The 20,000-nt window shown below is 44.8% G+C and overlaps 1 protein-coding gene across 4 annotated transcripts in view; it reads left to right on the top strand.

Annotated features, from left to right (window-relative positions):
• Positions 1-20,000, top strand: part of LOC126992214 (uncharacterized) — a 110,558-nt gene that overhangs the window by 23,768 nt on the left and 66,790 nt on the right. The gene's annotated exons all lie outside the window — the stretch shown is intronic.

The following is a 20,000-nucleotide window of genomic DNA, read 5'->3' as shown; positions in this document are numbered from 1 at the left end:
CAAAGCGAAAGAGAGAGAGAGAGAGAGAGAGAGAGAGAGAGAGAGAGAGAGAGAGAGAGAGAGAGAGAGAGAGAGAGAGAGAGAGAGAGAGAGAGAGGAAACTGAGGCTGAAAGGAGAAAAAATATATAAAAACAAAGAATATTTTACACAATTTCAAACCACCACACACACACAGAGAGAGAGAGAGAGAGAGAGAGAGAGAGAGAGAGAGAGAGAGAGAGAGAGAGAGAGAGAGAGAGAGAGAGAGAGAGAGAGAGAGAGAGAGAGAGAGAGAGAGAGAGAGAGAGATGAAAAAAAGAGGGATAGTAACAAAAGAGAGAGGGAGGGAGGAAAAAAAGGAAAGTGAGGGAGAGAAATGAGCTATTGGAGGAGGGAAGGGGATGAGAGAGAGAGAGAGAGAGAGAGAGAGAGAGAGAGAGAGAGAGAGAGAGAGAGAGAGAGAGAGAGAGAGAGAGAGAGAGAGAGAGAGAGAGCAAACAAATGGAGAGGTATTTGCAGCAGTCACTCCCATAAAGTAACCTTATCTATGGCGCCGTAAAAATTAGTAAACAAATTGTTGTGTATTGCGTTACTGTGTGTGTGTGTGTGTGTGTGTGTGTGTGTGTGTGTGTGTGTGTGTGTGTGTGTGTGTGTGTGTGTGTGTTTAATATGATGACAGTTGCAATTGTACTGATGATAATAATGATGATAAATAATAATGATAATAATAATAATAATTGTAATATAAATAATACTCGTTAATCTATTCATCACCAAATACAATCACCATCACCATCACCACCACCACCACCATCACCACCACCACCACCACCACCACACGCTCACATGATGGACGGATGCACAGGATTATGGGAGAAGTGGTGCTCATTTGTTACACACACACACACACACACACACACACACACACACACACACACACACACACACACACACACTCTCCCTATCAGCATGTGTCAATATTTTCCTACGGACTTTGATATCAAAATTCACAGCTGGGGTGCTCTCTCTCTCTCGGCGGGATGATAAACCGTGTAAAACCGCTTTAATTAACGAGAAAACTTTGTATTTTTATGTTAAATCTCTCTCTCTCTCTTTTTTTCATTTCTCATTGCCCTACTTTTTTTTTTCCTCTCTCCCTCCACCCTCTCTCTCCCCTATCCCCTTCTCTTCCTCTTCCTCCTTCTCTTCCTCCTCCTCCTCCTCCTCCTCCTCCTCCTCTTCCTACTCCACCTCTTGCCGGTACTTCCTTTCACTTGTAAGTCTCACCTTTCCTTCCTTCCTTCCTCCTCCTCCTCCTCCTCCTCCTCCTCCTCCTCCTCCTCCTCCTCCTCCTCCCCGTACTAAGCGTTTTCCTATTCGCGTGGGACACATTTACATTTTACAGAAGGAATTATGGAAACGGAGGAGGAGGGGGGGAAAGGAGGAGAAGGTGGAGGAGGAGGAGGAGGTTGACCGCTATTGAGTTATTCCGACCACGCCTCCATTCCTCCGTGACTCCCCCCCCCCCCACCTCTCCCTCCCTTCAGTTTCTACACTTTCTCTCCCTTTCTCCCTTCATTTATTTATCTCTATTTATCTGCTTATCTTGTTTATCGGGTGTACTCTCTCTCTCTCTCTCTTCCTTGATAAATTTGTCTCCATATATTTTTTTCTTGATCTTTTAAGGAGAGAGAGAGCGAGAGAGAGAGAGAGAGAGAGAGAGAGAGAGAGAGAGAGAGAGAGAGAGAGAGAGAGAGAGAGATTTTTATTAGTTTCCATGTATTCTCTCTTCTTCTGATTCTTATTCTTATTCTTCTTTTCCTTCTATTCTTCTTCATCATCATCATCTTCTTCTGCTTCTTCTTCTTCTTCTTTTTCTTTTCCTTCTATTCTTCTTCATCATCATCATTTTCTTCTGCTTCTTCTTCTTCTTCTTTTTCATTTTCTTTATCTTCTTCTTTTTCTTCCTCTTCTTCTTTTTCTTCTTCTCTTTCGTCTTCTACTTTTCTTCTTCCTCGTTATTTAGTTCTCCATTTTTTTCTTCCTCTCCTTAATTATCTTTTTTTCTCCTTTTCCCTCCTCTTCCTTATTTCCTCTCTATCTTTGTCTCCTTCTCATCACGCATTTCTTTCTTTTATTCTTCCTTCCTCTGTTTTATTTTTCCTTTCTCTCTTATTTCCGTCTTTTTCTGCTCCTTTTGTTCCCAAGATTTTTATTCCTTTTTTATTTTCTCGACATTTCCTGTTGTTCTTTTCTTTCGCCAGCATTCCTTTGTCTTCATTCTTTCCTCCTTTTTTTATGAACTTATTTTTGCACTTATTCAGTCTTCCTTTCTTTGTTTCACTTTAAGTACACACACACACACACACACACACACACACACACACACACACACACATATGCTATATACCTGTTGAAAAGAGAGAGAGAGAGAGAGAGAGAGAGAGAGAGAGAGAGAGAGAGAGAGAGAGAGAGAGAGAGAGAGAGAGAGAGAGAGAGAGAGAGAGAGAGAGAGAGAGAATACCTAAAGAGAAACTGAGACGAATTTAGATAGAGATAGATAGATAGATAGAAAGACAGAGATAGATAAACAGACAGAAAGACTGAGAGATAGATAAATGAAAAGAGAGAAAAAAAATCTATTACCCAAGTTTATCGAGGAGCAGCGAGTAGCGGGCTTTTTTTTTATTAATGTTTACTTTTTTTGTGCCCTTGAACTGTCTCCTTTGCTGTAAATAAAAAAAAATAAAAATAAAATAGAAAAGATTAAAAAACAATAAAGAAAAAGAGTGTGGAGTGGCCTGCTGAAATAAGTCCTAAAATCACTATCATTCAGCCTCTAATCCCAGCCATTAAGCGATCAAGCGAGTGGCAGGGAGAGAAAAAGTAACGTGAAAAAACTACTCGAGAATAAGCACTAATATCATCGGCATTTGGTTACTTATTTGGTAGACTTTTTTTCTCGTAGTGGAAGTAAGGCTAGTTCTGTCTATCTATCTGTCTGTCTGTCTGTCTGTTTTTCTCTCTCTCTCTCTCTCTCTCCTTTTCTTCTTACTTCTTCTCCTTCCCCTCCTCCTCTTCCTCCCCCTCCTGCTTGCTTCCTCACTCGTCTGTTTTTCTTCATTCTTTCTCCATATCTCATTCTTCTTTCCCTATTCAAACTATCATTCCCCCCTTTTCTCATCCAGTTAAATAATGCCATGCTAACAAGTGTGGGTCTGACGGCCGAGGAGTGGATTCAGGCGAGACCTTGGTTGCTTGTGACATTCTGAGGCCTGTGATTACTGGCTTAGCGCTGACAGCCTTCACTCGCCTTCCCTAGCCATTATTCCGATGTTGGCCGATCCGGTCATTGCCTGGTGAAGAGAAGGGGTGAGGAGAGTGCGTTGGGGGGCGGGAGTGAGTAGGAAGGCGTAGAGGAGAAGAAAGGGAAGAGAGGTAAGAAGAGAAAGGCTAGTGAGGAAGAAAAGAAAATGAGACGAGAAGGAAGAGAATGAAGAATAAAGATGTTGATGAGGAAGAGGAAAGGAAGAATGAGAAAGGAAGAGGAATAGTGAAAGAAAGGGAAAGGAAAAGAAAGGAAAGAAGAGAGAGAGAGAGAGAGAGAGAGAGAGAGAGAGAGAGAGAGAGAGAGAGAGAGAGAGAGAGAGAGAGAGAGAGAGAGAGAGAGAGAGAGAGAGAGAGAGAGAGAGAGAGAGAGAGAGAGAGAGAGAGAGAGAGAGAGACATAGGGAATAAATTCGTAAAAATGTGATGAAATGAGCAGGTTGGGTCGGCGTGGAGGTGGTGATGGTGATGGTGACCTGCACATGAAGCCGACGAGATTACTGACTGACCCACCATGTAAAAGTCACGAGAGAGAGAGAGAGAGAGAGAGAGAGAGAGAGAGAGAGAGAGAGAGAGAGAGAGAGAGAGAGAGAGAGAGAGAGAGAGAGAGAGAGAGAGAGAGAGAGAGAGAAAAAGAGAAAAAGGAAAAATAAGAAAAAATCTGAGCAAAGGGAAAGAGATAATGAGAAAAAAAAGAGGAAAGAGAAAAAAAAGAGATTGGAAAAAAGAGGAAAAGGATTAAGAAGGAAAAAGAGTGAGACAAGAAGACAGACCACTAAAGAAAAGGACATTGGGGTTATAGGGGATGAGTGTGAATGAGGACGTGGGGGGGAGGGGAGGGTTATGTGGCGAAAGTCTTAGGGAAACGAAACCCACATTTCACTAAGTCTGGGCAACACAAAGCGACGGTCTCACACACACACACACACACACACACACACACACACACACACACACACACACACACACACACACACACACACACACACACACACACACACACACAAGCACGCACGCACGCAGACGCACACTTTTTTATAATTATGGAAACAAGAATAATTAAGTGCCAAGGAAATAAATTAAAATATGTTGAAGAGAGAGAGAGAGAGAGAGAGAGAGAGAGAGAGAGAGAGAGAGAGAGAGAGAGAGAGAGAGAGAGAGAGAGAGAGAGAGAGAGAAAAGCAAATGTGATAAAATAAACTTTTTTCTGATCTTTTCCGAACCAAACCAATAAAGGATAATCACAGAACCTTTTCCTCCTCCTCCTCCTCCTCCTCCTCCTCCTCCTCCTCTTCCTCCTCCTCCTCCTCCTTCTCTTCTTACTCCTCCTCTTCCTCATCCTCTTTACCAACTTTCAGGTCACGATTTAAAAAAGAAATCCTAATTTTTCTGAAAGAGAGAGAGAGAGAGAGAGAGAGAGAGAGAGAGAGAGAGAGAGAGAGAGAGAGAGAGAGAGAGAGAGAGAGAGAGAGAGCCGGGTATCAGGGATCGTGTACCATTCGCTGCTGACGTAATGGCCGCTGAGCTAAGGCCGGGGAGCAAAAAGTAAGTGATGCTGGGAGGGGAAAGGTGAGGGCGGCAAGGAAGGGTTTGCGAGGAGATATATTATTATTATTATTATTATTATTATTATTATTATTATTATTATTATTATTATTATTATTATTATTATTATTATTATTATTATTATTATTATTATAAATGTCACTGCCGAGGTAATCATTGTAATCTATCAATCAAAAAAATCTGTAATCTTTTTAACAGCTTTCATATCTGGCGATTATATGTCACTTAGCACGCACGCACGAACGCACACACACACACACAAACACACACACACACACACACACACAGACACACACACACACACACACACACACACACACACACACACACACACACACACACACACACACACACACACACACACACACACACACACACGCCGTGACTTTTCGCCAGAGTAAATATATATGTTTATTTTACTGACAAATTTATGCGTCAATAGATTTTGTACCGAATATGAGGCCAGCGGTGCCAATACTGGGCCGGATATAATAATAATAATTCTACTACTACTTCTACTACCAGAACTTTTACTATTACTACTACTACTACTACTACTACTACTACTACTACTACTACTACTAATAATAATAATAATAATAATAATAATAATAATAATAATAATACAACCATTTTTACTGCTACTACTACTACTACTATCACTTTTACTACTACTACTACTACTACAAATAATAATAATAATAATAATAATAATAATAATAATAATAATAATAATAATAATAATAATAATAATAATAATAATAATAATAATAATAATGATAGGAATGATTTTAGTGATACTAATAAACTCATATCGCTCACGGATATATATGCATAATTTAGAGAGAGAGAGAGAGAGAGAGAGAGAGAGAGAGAGAGAGAGAGAGAGAGAGAGAGAGAGAGAGAGAGAGAGAGAGAGAGAGAGAGATCAGTCCTCCATTACCGGGAAAGCATCGGTCACCCTTCATAGACTCACCCTGATCCGCCGTCTATAAATTTTCATCTATAAATAAATATTTTTTGTATATATTTGCTCGTATTTCTTCCTGATGCTGAGCGCCAACCGAACCGAACTGTGCCGTCAATCTCTCTCTCTCCCGTCAGTTTAAGAAGGCCCACCATGGTTAGTTTGATGGTTAGTACAATTTTCATGAAGACTTCTTGTGTAAAATGATTCATGTTTTCGAGAGGCCACAAATGTACCTTTCAATCCTTCCTTCCTTCCTTCCTTCCTTCCTTCCTTGCTTCGTTTATTCCTTCCTTCATTCCCTCTTTCCTTCCTTCCTTTCTATCCTTCATTTCTTTCTATCCTTCCTTCTTTCATTCATTCGTTTCTTCGTTCCTTCATTCCCTTCTTCCTTCATTCCTTCCTTTCTATCCTTCCTTCTTTCATTCCTTCGTTTCTTCGTTCCTTCATTCCCTTCTTCCTTCCTTCCTTCCTTCCTTTCTATCCTTCCTTCTTTCATTCATTCGTTTCTTCGTTCCTTCATTCCCTTCTTCCTTCCTTCCTTCCTTTCTATCCTTCCTTCTTTCACTCGTTTATAAGTTCCTCCTATTTTGCATCTACTTTCTTCTGTTTCCTTCTTCCATCCTTTTTTCCCTCTCCTCCTTGCTTCGTTTCCTCCTCTTTCTCCTCCTTTCCTTCCTCTTCTTTCTTCCATCCGTATTCTTCTTCTCATTCCCTCCTTTATCCACCTTGCTTCCTTTGTTCCTCCTCCTCCTCCTCCTCCTCCTCCTCCTCCTCTTCCTTTCCTGCCTCCTTCTTTTCTTCCCTCCTTCCTCTTCTTTTATAATATACTTTATGATAAGGAAGCCCAAGCCGGATGGGCCTAATTATATTAATAATGTACCCATTACCCCCCCCCCTCCTCCTCCTCTTCCTCCTCCTCTTCCTCCTCCTCCTCCTACTCCCTTTCTCTTACCCTCACTTCATCTGCGGCCTCTTCCTCTTTAGCCCTCCCTTCCTCCTCCTCCTCCTCCTCTTCCTCCTCCTCTTCTTTCTATCTATTTGTGGCCTCTTCCTCTTCAGATCTCCCTCCCTTCCTCCTCCTCCTCCTCATCCTCCTCCTCTTTTTTCTATATATTCATTTTCGCCTCCTTCTCAAACTCTCTTTCCTTTCTTAATTCTTTCTTAAACATTATTCTTTCTTCCTATTCCTCTTTTCTCCTCCTCCCATTTACTCTTTTACCCCTTTCTCTCCTTCCTCACCTTCTTTCTTTCTCTTCCTCTTCCTCTTCTTTTCCTCCCTTTTCTCCCTTTCCTCCCTTGTTTTTCTCACGTCTCCCTCTCTCTCCCTCTCTTCCTCCCTCCTTATTAGTGAAACGTAATAGTATGTTCGTATGTTTTCTCTCTCTCTCTCTCTCTCTCTCTCTCTCTCTCTCTCTCTCTCTCTCTCTCTCTCTCTCTCTCTCTCTGTGTGATAATCAGCGTTATGGACACACCAAGCGTCGACAATTGACTCGCTTGCCTGGGTATTATCTGCAGCCGGAGAAGGAGGAGGAGGAGGAGGAGGAGGAGGAGGAGGAGGAGGAGGAGGAGGAGGAGGAGGAGGAGGGGGAGGGGGAGTTGACAGTGGACTGGTAGTTGGATATGCCTAGGAATAGGAATTGGAGGAGAAAGCAAGAGAAGGAGGAGGAGGAGGCGGAGGAAGAGGAGGAGGAGGAGGAGATTCTGGTGGTGATAGTGGTGGAGGTAGTTCAGTAAGTGGGACGAAGGGAAGAGGAGGAGGAGGAGGAGGAGGAGGACAAGGAGGAGGAGGAGAATGCGGAATAAGAGGTGAAGGAAAAGAAGAGAAAAAGAGAGAAAACAGAAGGGGAGAAGAAAAGGAGGAGGAGGAGAAGAGGAGGAAGAAGAACGAAAACAATAAGAAGCGAAGGAAAACACGATGAAAGAAGAGGAGGAAAAGGAGGAGAATGTGGAATAGGAGACAGAGGAAGAGGAAGAGGAGGAGGAGGAGGAGGAGGAGGAGGAGGAGGAGGAGGAGAAAGAAAAAGAGGAGGAGGAAAGGGAAAGGCAAGAAGAAAAGAATGAAAACAGGATGAAAGGAGAGAAGGATGGGGGGACGGGAGAAGAGGAGGAGGAGGAGGAGGAGGAGGAGGAGGAGGAGGAGGAGGAGGAAGGACAAGAGGAGAGGAATAGCGGGGGAGAGATTTATTGCCCATTAGAGAGTCGTGTGTGATTGAGAGAGAGAGAGAGAGAGAGAGAGAGAGAGAGAGAGAGAGAGAGAGAGAGAGAGAGAGAGAGAGAGAGAGAGAGAGAGAGAGAGAGAGAGAGAGAGAGAGAGAGAGAACAAAACCGCGACTTCAATATAAGACGCTACCTCTGGGTGCAAAATAGTGGCTCTTAAAATATTTGGGAGGGGGGGGGCGATGCAAATCCTGGGAGGGGGTTGAAGGGGGAGGGAGGGGGGCGGCAGAGGGACCACAGGAGGAGGGGGTATCAGTGCATCGGAAGGGAGGGCAAGGTTGGAAATGGCGCAATACTCAAGAAATAAATAAAGAAATAAATAAGAAAAAAGTATCAATAGTAATTCTTCTTATGAATAACTATAGTACTCTTTCATAGTGATTAATACACCTGTTTACTGTTGAGAGAGAGAGAGAGACAGAGAGAGAGAGAGAGAGAGAGAGAGAGAGAGAGATTTTAGGCCCATATCCTCAAATATTGCGATACCTACACGCCCATATTTCATTAGACTTTCGTAGAGGCTGTGTTAGTATGAGTCTGGTGATAGTTTGACAAGGCTTTCGTTGAGGCTGTGTTAGTATGAGCCTGGTGATAGTTTGACAAGGCTTTCGTAGAGGCTGTGTTAGTATGAGCCTGGTGATAGTTTGACAAGGCTTTCGTTGAGGCTGTGTTAGTATGAGCCTGGTGATAGTTTGACAAGGCTTTCGTAGAGGCTGTGTTAGTATGAGCCTGGTGATAGTTTGACAAGGCTTTCGTAGAGGCTGTGTTAGTATGAGCCTGGTGATAGTTTGACAAGGCTTTCGTTGAGGCTGTGTTAGTATGAGCCTGGTGATAGTTTGACAAGACTTCTGCACCATGACAGGGCTTTCGTAGAGGCTGTGTTAGTACTGTCACGGGTATTTTAACGATTCTAGCGATAGTTTAACAAGACTTCTGCGCCATGAACGTTAAAACACTCATGGGAACCCGACTAATCTCTTTTGTAGCCTTGGGAAATAGCAGTTTGAGAGTCCACAGCGTCTGAAAATACGAACCCATAGCTGTGAAATACTTGCTCTTGTCTGTAGTGTTACGCTGCTTTAAATTCTGCAATGAGACTGATACCAAATGTGTGTGTGTGTGTGTGTGTGTGTGTGTGTGTGTGTGTGTGTGTGTGTGTGTGTGTGTAAAAGCAGAGGGCGTCATCGGAGGAGGAGGAGGAGAAGAAGAAGGAAAACAAAAGGAAGAGTGGAGGAGGAGAAGATGAAAATGTGGAATAAAAGAAAGAAAGAAAAAGAAAAGGAAGAAAAAGAACCAGACCAGGATGAAATGAAGGAAGCAAAGAAAAACATGACGAAAAAAGAGGAGGAGGAGGAAGACGAAGAAGTGGTGAAAGAGAAAGAGGAGGAGGAGGAGGAAAAGGAGGAGAAGCGGGGAAAGGCAAGAGCAAAAGAGTGAAAACAGGAAGAAAGGAGAGAAGGAGGAGGAGTAGCGGAAAGAGGAGGAGGAGAAGGAAAAAAAGAAGTAGAGGAAGAGGAAGGATATCGTTTTGTGTGTGTGTGGGGAGGGGGAAGAGGGAGGCTTGGAAGGGGTACCGCGTGAGCCAAGTGGATAGCAGCCCAAAAGTTCCTGGATCGCCCGACGTAAAGAGAGACGTGTGTAGCGGCGGCCGTCACGAGGAAGCGGCGTGCTGGTCGGCCGCCGTAAAGAGTAGATTGGCGGCGCTACTCCGGGCCCGCAACGACCCTCTCACGGCGCGGGATTGAAATTCGCGAAGCCATAAAACACGAGATGCGATGGCGACCAACTCACAGCTGTCACTGCCACGCCTCGGGATAGGGAGGAGGAGGAGGAGGAGGAGGAAAAAGAGGAGGAGTCTGGGAAAATCGAAACGAATAATAAGTAGTAGGAGAGTAAGAGGATAAGAGAGAAGGAAAACAAAGAAGGAAATGCAATAAAGAAGGTGAAAACGAGAAGGAAGGATGAAGAGAAGGAGAATAAGGAGAAGGAGGAGGAAGGAAAACAGAGATACAGGCAGACATACAGACAGACAGAGACAGAGACAGGGAGAGATACAGAACGAGTAGGAGAGGAAAAATATACAAAATAGAGAAGAAAATTGCAAAAAAACGATGAAGAGAGAGAGAGAGAGAGAGAGAGAGAGAGAGAGAGAGAGAGAGAGAGAGAGAGAGAGAGAGAGAGAGAGAGAGAGAGAGAGAGTACTATTATATCTTAGGTTGCTGTATTAAGTGGAATGATTGCTTTCTTTGCTGTTTGCCCGAGACGAGGAAAAATTAAATGGCAAATTCCTGGAAGTGGAAACATTGGCCTCACGGACCCGGGAGACGCGCGCTCTCTCGTTCGTGGAAACCGTTCTCGTTCCTCTAGACTCAAGGGCCGATGAGACGAATATGAGCACCGGGGCCACGCGTAGATTAAGTGTATGCCCCCAACTTTATTATTTTTATTTGTTTTTATTCGCTGTGATATAATTTGGCCTACTTTTCTTCTTTTTCCTTTTTATTCTTTTTTTTCCTTCTTTTTCTTAACCTTGCCTTCATTTTTCCTCTTCTCTTTATTTCTATTTACGATGTATACTGTAGAAACTGTTATTATTATTATTATTATTATTATTATTATTATTATTATTATTATTATTATTATTATTATTATTATTATTATTATTATTATTATTATTATTATTATTATTATTATTATTATTATTATTATTAGTTTAACTACTACTACTACTACTACTACTACTACTACTACTACTACCACTACCACTACTACTACTACTACCAACACACACACACACACACACACACACACACACACACACACACACGCACACAATACAAATGCAACACAAGTGAGCATTCACGAGATTTGCCTCATGACAGTGTTCCAAATCAACCTCCTCCTCCTCCTCCTCCTCCTCCTCCTCTTCCCCCCGCCAAAGAAAAATAAAAACTTCGGCCCACCACGCTGAGCATATTTACATTTCATTATACATGGCGGATGAAGAAGTTGGGCAAAGAACACTGAATTTGTGAGGGATTGCAGAGGAGGAAGAGGAGGAGGAGGAGGAGGAGGAGGGGGGAGGAGGAGGAGGATGGGAGGGTAGAAGGGATGGTAGAGGAAACGAGGAGAGAGATTGCAGAGGAAAGATGGGGAGACGAAGAGGAGGAGGAGGAGGAGGAGGAGGAGGAGGAGGAGGAGGATGTGAGAGTAGAAGGGATGGTAGAGGAAACGAGGAGAGAGATTGCAGAGGAAAGATGGGGAGACGAAGAGGAGGAGGAGGAGGAGGAGGAAAGGGGTGGAAGGGGAGGAGAGAGGAAAGAGAAGAGATTGCAGAGGAAGGGTGAGAGGGGGAGACGAGGAGGAGGAGGGGGAAGAGGAGGAGGAGGAATAAACGAAAAGGAAAGATTACACAGGAAAAGGGGAGAGAAGGAAGGGAAAAGAGGGAACAAGAGGGAGAAGGAGGAGGAGGAAGAAGAGGAGGAGGAAAGATTGCATAGGGAGAGAAGGGGAGAAGGATTTGCAGTGAAGTAAAAAAAAGTGAAGGTTTGAGGAAATATGGAGGAAAAACTGCAAATGATGATGGAGGAAGGAGAAGAAGAAGAGGAGGAGGAGGAGGAGGAGGAGGAGAGGAAGGAGGAGGAGGAGGAGGAGGAGGTAGGAGAATTAGGAAAGATAGCGAAGAGAGAGAGAGAGAGAGAGAGAGAGAGAGAGAGAGAGAGAGAGAGAGAGAGAGAGAGAGAGAGAGAGAGAGAGAGAGAGAGAGAGAGAGAGAGAGAGAGAGAGAGAGAAAGGACACTTAGCTTCAGTCAATAATTCACGCATGGCAAAAAGTCCCTCCAATGACAGTGAATGTTTAATAGACGTCACATCAGCGCCGCGCCGATCGCCGGATAAAAATAGAGGCGGCATTTAGCGCAGCAGGAGAAGGAGGAGGAGGAGGAGGAGGAGGAGTGAGATCAGGAAAGCAAGAACGAAGGAAGAGGATAAGTGGAAAGAGAAGACAGGAGAAGGAAGAGGATGAGGAGAGGGAAAGGAATGAGAAGGAGAAAGAAGATTAGGAGGAGGAGGACGAGGAGAAAGAACGAAGGAAGAGGATCAGAGGAAAGAGAAGACAGGAAGAGGAAGAGGAAGAGGAAGAGGAGAAGGGTGCGTAGAGGCATAAGAATGATGAGGAGAAAGAAGATTAGAAGTAAGAGGAGGAGGAGGAGGAGGAGGAGGAGGAGGAGAAAGAACGAAGGAAGAGGATAAGAGGAAAGGGAAGACAGGAAGAGGAAGAGGGTTAGGAGAGGGATAAGAATGAGGAGGAGAAAGAAGATTAGATAAACAAGAAATGAGAGAAAAAATAAGTCAGAAGATTGAAGAGAAAGAGAAGGAGGAGGAAAAGGGGGAGGAGGAGGAGGAGGGGATAAGAGTGAGAAGGAGAAAGAGGAGGAAGAGGATGAAAGGAAGAATAAGAGGAAGATTAGGAAAACAAGCGAATAGAGGAACAGAAACGGAATGAAGAAAGAATTAAAGAAAGAGGATGAAGGAATTGAGAAGGCAGGAGATGGAGAGGAGGAAGAGGAGAAGGAAGAGGAAGAAGAGGATAATTAGAAAACAAACTGAATGGAAGAAATACAAGAGAGACAAAGAGTGAAGAGAGAGGAAGAGATAAGAGGGAAAACAGAAGGATGAAGGAGAGAAGAAGAAGGAGGAGGAGGAGGAGGAGGAGGAGGAGGAAAGGGATAAAAATGGAGATAATAACAATGATAAAATAACAGGAAGGAGGAGACGAAGAAAGAGGAAGAAGAAAACAAATAAACACAGAGAGAACACAAGAAAAGGAGAAGGAAGAAGAAGAAGAGGGGGATGGGAGAGGTAGAGAGAAGGGAAACAGGGAAACATGAAAACACGGAATAAAGGGCAGAAGAAAGGCTTTTGTGTTGTTAAGAGGAGATCAAAGCATTCAGGAATTCAAGAGAAGGGATTGAACGGAGAAGAGGAGGAGGAGGAAGAGGAGGAGGAGGAGGAGGAAGCATTGCCGTGTCCCTCCGCGCGCACCATGAAATAATTAACAGCAACAACAACAACAGCAACAACAACAACAGCAGAGCAAGAATCCAATGTTAAGTTTTTCATTCGCTGTCCATCAGTTTTTCTCTCCCTTGCAGTCTTTCTCTCTCATTAGAAGATTGAAATATGGCAAAAACGCTATAAGAGAGAGAGAGAGAGAGAGAGAGAGAGAGAGAGAGAGAGAGAGAGCAGATGAAGACTTTTGCGGCGTCAACTTCAAGAAACATTCGTCGAAAAATTGTAAAAATGTGCTCGTATTGACGCAACGCAAACGTGGGCGTCTCTCTCTCTCATAAGCGCGCATTTTCCGCCCTAATAAAATAAAAAGTTAATTCCCACCAGAATGAAGACTAAAAAAAGCTACGTCCATTGTATCATTTAGAGAGAGAGAGAGAGAGAGAGAGAGAGAGAGAGAGAGAGAGAGAGAGAGAGAGAGAGAGAGAGAGAGAGAGAGATTGAATAACATGCACACAATCAGACGAAAGGATATCTAATAATAATAATAATAATAATAATAATAATAATAATAATAATAACAGAAGGGCCGACATTCGCTTCCGCCCACAGTGATAAAAAAAATAATTAAAAAAAGAATTGCATATTAGAATAAAGGAATCCATAAACGAAGTCTCTCTCTCTCTCTCTCTCTCTCTCTCTCTCTCTCTCTCTCTCTCTCTCTCTCTCTCTCTTTTCCTTCGTTACACATTCCACCGAGTTCTTCTTTTTTTTCATTCTTAACTCTTTTCCTCCTCCTCTTCCTCCTCCTCCTCCTCCTCTTCCCCCTCCTCGTGCTCCTCCTCTTCTTTCTTCCCCTCCTCTTCCTCCCTCTCCTGCAACCACTTCTTCACCCCCTCCTCGTCATTCAACCTCTTCTTCCTCTTCCTCCTCCTCTTTCAGTTCTTCCCCTCTCCTCAACTCCTCCACCTATACAACCCCTCCTCTTCTTTCCTCCTCCTCCTCCTTCTCCTCGTTCCGGGAAGAGCCTGGGGTTTAATGTGGTCGCGTAAGCCAGCCGTCAGCGGGAAGGGTTCGCTAACGCCGTGTAAGCCTGAGTTCTTTCCTCGCAGCCACGGCGGAAGCGAAGGAGAAGAGCAAAGACCAGCGCCACGGAGGGAGGGAAGGAGAGAGGGAGGGAGAGAGGGAGAGAGGGTGGAAGGAAGGGAGGAAGAGAGAGAGAGAGAGAGGGACTGAAGGAGGGAACGAGATAGCGAGTGAGAGTGAGAGAGAAAAAGACATTGAAAAAAGAGAGAGAGAGAGAGAGAGAGAGAGAGAGAGAGAGAGAGAGAGAGAGAGAGAGAGAGAGAGAGAGAGAGAGAGAGAGAGAGAGAGAGAGAGAGAGAGAGAGAGAGAGAGAGAGAGAGAGAGAGAGAGAGAGAGAGAGAGAGAGAGAGAGAGAGAGAGAGAGAGAGAGAGAGAGAGAGAGAGAGAGAGAGAGAGAGAGAGATGAAGTTCAGTTTTAAGCCTGGACCATTTTCGGGGCTCTCAAAGGCTGTTAAGATTGTCGGCGAGAGAGAGAGAGAGAGAGAGAGAGAGAGAGAGAGAGAGAGAGAGAGAGAGAGAGAGAGAGAGAGAGAGAGAAAGCTTTAAGGTCTATTTACGCTTTATAAGGCCTTGAGTCACCCCCCCCCCCCTAAGCTGTATAAGGGGCGAGATGAAGGCGCAGACCAATTAAAGTTTTGGCGTATGTCTCTCCCCTCATGTTGTTGTCGTTGTTGTTGTTGGTGTTGTTGTTGAAGGGGGGAGGTAAGGCTGCTTCTTCCTCCTCCTCCTCCTCCTCCTCCTCCTCCTCCTCCTCTTCCCTCTCCCTCCCCCTTTCCTCTTCTCTTCGTCTCGTTGTTGTTGTTGTTATTGTTTTCATCTTGTATATATTTCTGATATTTTTTTATTATTTTTACCCTTTTAGTATTGGTGGTAGTGATGGTAGTAGTAGTAGTAGTAGTAGTAGTAGTAGTAGTAGTAGTAGTAGTAGTTGTAGTAGTAGTAGTAGTAGAAAAACAGAACTGATACTACTACCACCACCACCACCACCATTACCCCCCTTCCCCCTCCTCCCCCTCGGCCAGGATCAACACGGCCCGGCCTTTCGCTATACAGTGGCGCGAGACTCTTAATGGGGAGCAAATATTAAAGCTAAATTATGATACGGAGGCGTGGCGAGGTGTGGCGTGGTGTGGCTGGGGTGAGGTGGGGTGTAGCAGGTGTTAGGAGTCGGCTGAGAGGGGTGAGGTGAAGTATGGTGTGACAGGGGTGAGGTGTGATGTGGCAGAGGTTCAGGAAGGGTGATGTTTATGGCTGAATCGGAGAGGGTTGAGATGCATGATAATTTACGTGTTTGCTCTCCGATTTTTTCCCATTTTTCTTTCCCCTGATTCATATTTCTTGTACTGTTTTATTTAGATTTTGTTATTGTTTCTGTTTTTTGTTAGTGTTCTGTTGATGTGATTATGGTCATAGTGGTGGCGATGGTAACTTAGATATTTTGCTTTCTTTTTTATTATTTATGAGAAGGTGGAGGTGCTGTCGAGAATGTTAGGCAAGCTCAATTAATGCTACAACTCACACTGTCGATCACCATCAGTTAGTCAGTCACTCAGTCAGTCACCCATCCTGCCAAGCAATCAGTCAATCAGTCAGTTATACAGTCAGTCAGTCAGTTATACAGTCAGTCAGTCGGTCAAACAATCAGTCAGTCAGTCAGTCACACACTCACACTCAGTCAGCCAGTCAGTCAGCAAGAGAGTCAGTAAGTCAGTCAGTCTCACTCACTCACTCACTCACTCATCATGTCAGTCAATTAGCCAGTCAGTCAGCCAGTCAGTCAGTCAGTCAATCATCCAGTCACTCAGTCAACCAACAATTCAGTTATCTAGTCAGCCAGTCAGCCAACAAGTCAGGTATTTAGTCAGTCAAAAAGTCAACCACTCTGTCAGTCAGTCACGAAGTCATTCAGTCTGTCAGCCAATAAGTCAGGTATTCAGTCAGTCAGTCAGTCATTCAGTCAGTCAGCCAGCCAGTCATTCAGTCCGTCAGCGTCCATGGCTAGTCAAAACAACTTGGTTAGCGTCCATTTGCATTTCATCAGAGAGCCGAGCAGCGCGCCAGCTTAGAACACTTATCTTGCTGCGCCAAACTGTGCTGCCGACACCACCACCACCACCACCACTGTCATCACCCCCACCACCACCACCACTGTCATCACCACCATTCTCATCACCCCCACCACCACCACTACCAACACCACCATCACTGTCATCACCACTAGTACGTCACCACCACCACATCCACCACTATTATTACCGCGACTTCCATCTCCATTTCTCTCTCTCTCTCTCTCTCTCTCTCTCTCTCTCTCTCTCTCTCCACGTTGAATAGCATCCGACCCGTCATTCACTGGGTTGGCTTTGCGAATGGAGACAGCAAAGAGGAGGAGGAGGAGGAGGAAGGGGGGGGGGGAGGAAGAGAAGGTGGAGGAGGAGGAGGAGGAAGAGAAGTGGAGGTCGATGTTGTGGCTACCGAGAGTGAAAGAGATGAGAGAGAGAGAGAGAGAGAGAGAGAGAGAGAGAGAGAGAGAGAGAGAGAGAGAGAGAGAGAGAGAGAGAGAGAGAGAGAGAGAGAGAGAGAGAGAGAGAGAGAGAGAGAGATTCCGTTTTTCCTGCGTGTGCGTGTGTATTAGTGCGTGTGTGCGTGCGTGTGCGTGTGTGTATAAATTCGTAATAGCATTCTCTCTCTCTCTCTCTCTCTCTCTCTAGTATTGTTAAGAGCCAGCTTCTTTTTCACACATATCTCTTCCGCCTCCTCCTCCTCCTCCTCCTCTTGCTAATTTTCTACATTTTCCTTATCTTTTCGCCTTTCTCCAAGCAGCAAATCTCTTCACTATCGGTATGCGCCTCCGCCGCCTCCTCCTCCTCCTCCTCCTCCTCCTTAGCCTCCTTAGCCTCCTCCTCCTTTAACTGCGTCTGCAGCCGGGCTATTCTATTTCTTTTCTCTATATATTTTTTTCCTTCTTTTTTTTTACGATTGCGCCTATAGCTGGGGCAGGCTTTCTTGATGTGGCCTGATGGTCGGCCCTATCCTGTTTGGCTCGGCAAGTGTTTATAGTGGCGCCATTTTGCTTGGCTCTTGCTGCCCGCGGGAGCTCATCTTTGATCCCCTCTTTTAGAAAGAAAATCTAAACTCTGGGTTGAGAAGTGGTCTTCAGGAGAGTATGTGGGTAGTCTTAGGCCACTCGGCGCTGACTGAAAAATCCCAGCTTGTGGCACCGGGCGGGGCTCGAACCCGCGCCCTCCTGGCTGTGGCTCCGTCACGCTAACCACTCAGCCACCGATTATTTATTTATATATATATATATATATATATATATATATATATATATATATATATATATAGGTGTGTGTGTGTACAACCACACACACACACACACACACACACACACACACACACACACACACCACCACTATATTTTCCAGCCCCCTGCCTCACCCTGCCATTCCCTGCATCTCCCTGCCTCCCCCTGCCTCTCCCAGCCTCCCCCCCCCCCCTTACACCGTAGGCGGAGATAAGTACTTGTTTGTGGCGGCCTTCGCGGCTACTGACTTCGAATAGTGATAGATAAGAGGAGGAGGAGGAGGAGGAGGAGGAGGAGGGGGGAGGAGGAATGAAGAAGAATAAGTATGGAGAGCGGGTTAGATATGAGGAGGAGGAGGAAGAAGAGGAGGAATGGGAATGAAGACGATAAGGAAAGGAGGAAGAGGAGGAGGAAGTAGAGGAAGAATGAGCAAAGGAAGGAAAAGGAGGAGGAGGAGGAGGCGGAGGAGGAAAAAAAAATTGTAAAAAGAAAAAGAAGAAGAGAAATGAGGAGAAGGAAGAATGGACAGGAAAAGAAACAAGGAAGGAAGGAAGGAAGGAAAAAAATAATGTATGAAGTAAAGAATGAAGGAAGAAAGAAAGAAAGGAAGGAAAAAGGGAAGAAGGAAAGGGAAAATAATAGGAAAGGAGGTGAACGAGGGAGAAAAAGGAGGAAAGAAGGAAAGGACAAAAGGGAAACGGAAGAGGAAAGAGGGAGAGAAGAGAAGGAGAAAGGGAGGGAAGGGAAATGAAGGAAAGAAGGAAGGAAGGAAGGAAGGATGGCAGTGATGAAGAATGGATAGACACACACACACACACACACACACACACACACACACACACACACACACACACACACACACACACACACACACACACACGCACACACAGGGTCGGAATAGGCGATGCATGTGCTATTCTCTGTCAACATGGAATTCAACCCTCCTCTGCCCACCCTTATTTATTCTCTCTCTCTCTCTCTCTCTCACACACACTTTCCTGTTCTTGTTCTTGTTCTTCCTGTTCTTGTTGTTCTTCTTGTTCTTCATTATTATTATTATTATCATTTTTGTTTTCTCTGTTAATTTTTCTCGTCCATTTTCTTCTCCTCCTCCTCCTCCTCCTCCTCCTCCTCCTCCTCCTCCTCCTCCTCCTCCTCCTCCTCGACCTCCTCCTCCACTTTCTCTTACCAAACTTGAGTCTTTCAGTAACCAAGAAAAGTTCCGAAAGTGAGTGTGTGTGTGTGTGTGTGTGTGCATGTGTGCATGTGTGCGTGTGTGTGTGTGTGTGTGTGTGTGTGTGTGTGTGTGTGTGTGTGTGTGTGTGTGTGTGTGTGTGTGTGTGTGTGTGTGTGCGTGCGTTTTGAAGGAGGAGTGTGAGGTGGAAGAGTAGGAGCAGAAGGAGGAGGAGGATTAGGAGAAAGAGGAGGAGGATTAGGAAGAGGAGAAGGAGGAGGAGGAGGAGGAGGAGCAAGGTTCTAGAGGAAGACCATGAATATGCACTTCCACGATTTCATTCTCTCTCTCTCTCTCTCTCTCTCTCCTCTCTCATCACAAGACCCTCACCACAACCCTCTCTCTCTCTTTATCTATCTATCTATCTATCTATCTACCTATCTCTCGACCTCGCTCTCCCCCTTCCCCTCCCTCTCTCTCTCCCCCTCTGTGATCACCTTTCATCCCCTTACCTCAGTACACCTCATCATTACACCTCGTTAAAACTTGCTGCCTAACCCACCAGCCTGCCTCTCCCCTCGGCCTTATTAGATAGATAGGTAGGTGGGTAGATAGTTTTTTTGGGGTGCTGTCTATAGCGCCGGTAGGGTCTCCTGAGGGACCTCTTGGACGACCCCAGCCTGTTAGTGGCGCTGGAGAATTTTATTTATAGTGGCTGCCCTGATGCTTGGCCCATGCTGCCCCCCAGAACCTTCTCAAGGGTGAGTTGTGAAAGGCTTCCAAGGCAAAGATACATTCTAAAACTCATTTTTAAATAGCTTTCTGCTTTGTCGTTTCCTTCACATCATCTCTACAATTTGCACATTCATTGTTTCATTATTTTTAACCCTTGCACATTCATTGTATTTCATTATATTTGACCTGTCCGCTGCGATTGGCACGGCTTTGGCCTTCACTGTTAGCCTGAAAACATATAGTCCCATGTCTTTCTCTGGCTCTGTGGTGGATAGTAGAGTGTATCCCATGTGGTATTGGTGTGCTGGATAGCCCCTCCCAAGCTGCAGGACTTTACATTTTTCTCCACTGAACCGATGCTCCACTTGAACGAAGTCGCTAAAGTTAGGATTGACTGAAATTGACCCCTCTTTCGGCCACTCCTCTAACTCTTTTTGGGAGCAGCGAGTAGCGGGCTTTTTTTATGTTATTGTTTCCTTTTTTGTGTCCTTGAGCTGTCTCCTTTGTTGTGAAAAAAATATGGGGCGTGTATGAGTAAGCTTCCAAAACTCGGCGATGCTTGAAAATTGTTAACGTGCACCGGTGGGATTCGACTCTAAGTCCAAGGGTTCACCACGCCCGCACGCTGACTA

Source organism: Eriocheir sinensis, unplaced genomic scaffold (genome assembly GCF_024679095.1).
Source record: "Eriocheir sinensis breed Jianghai 21 unplaced genomic scaffold, ASM2467909v1 Scaffold420, whole genome shotgun sequence".
Taxonomy (NCBI): Eukaryota; Metazoa; Arthropoda; class Malacostraca; order Decapoda; family Varunidae; genus Eriocheir; species Eriocheir sinensis.
The sequence above is the reverse complement of the archived record's forward strand: the minus strand, read 5'-3'. Positions and strand labels throughout refer to the sequence as shown.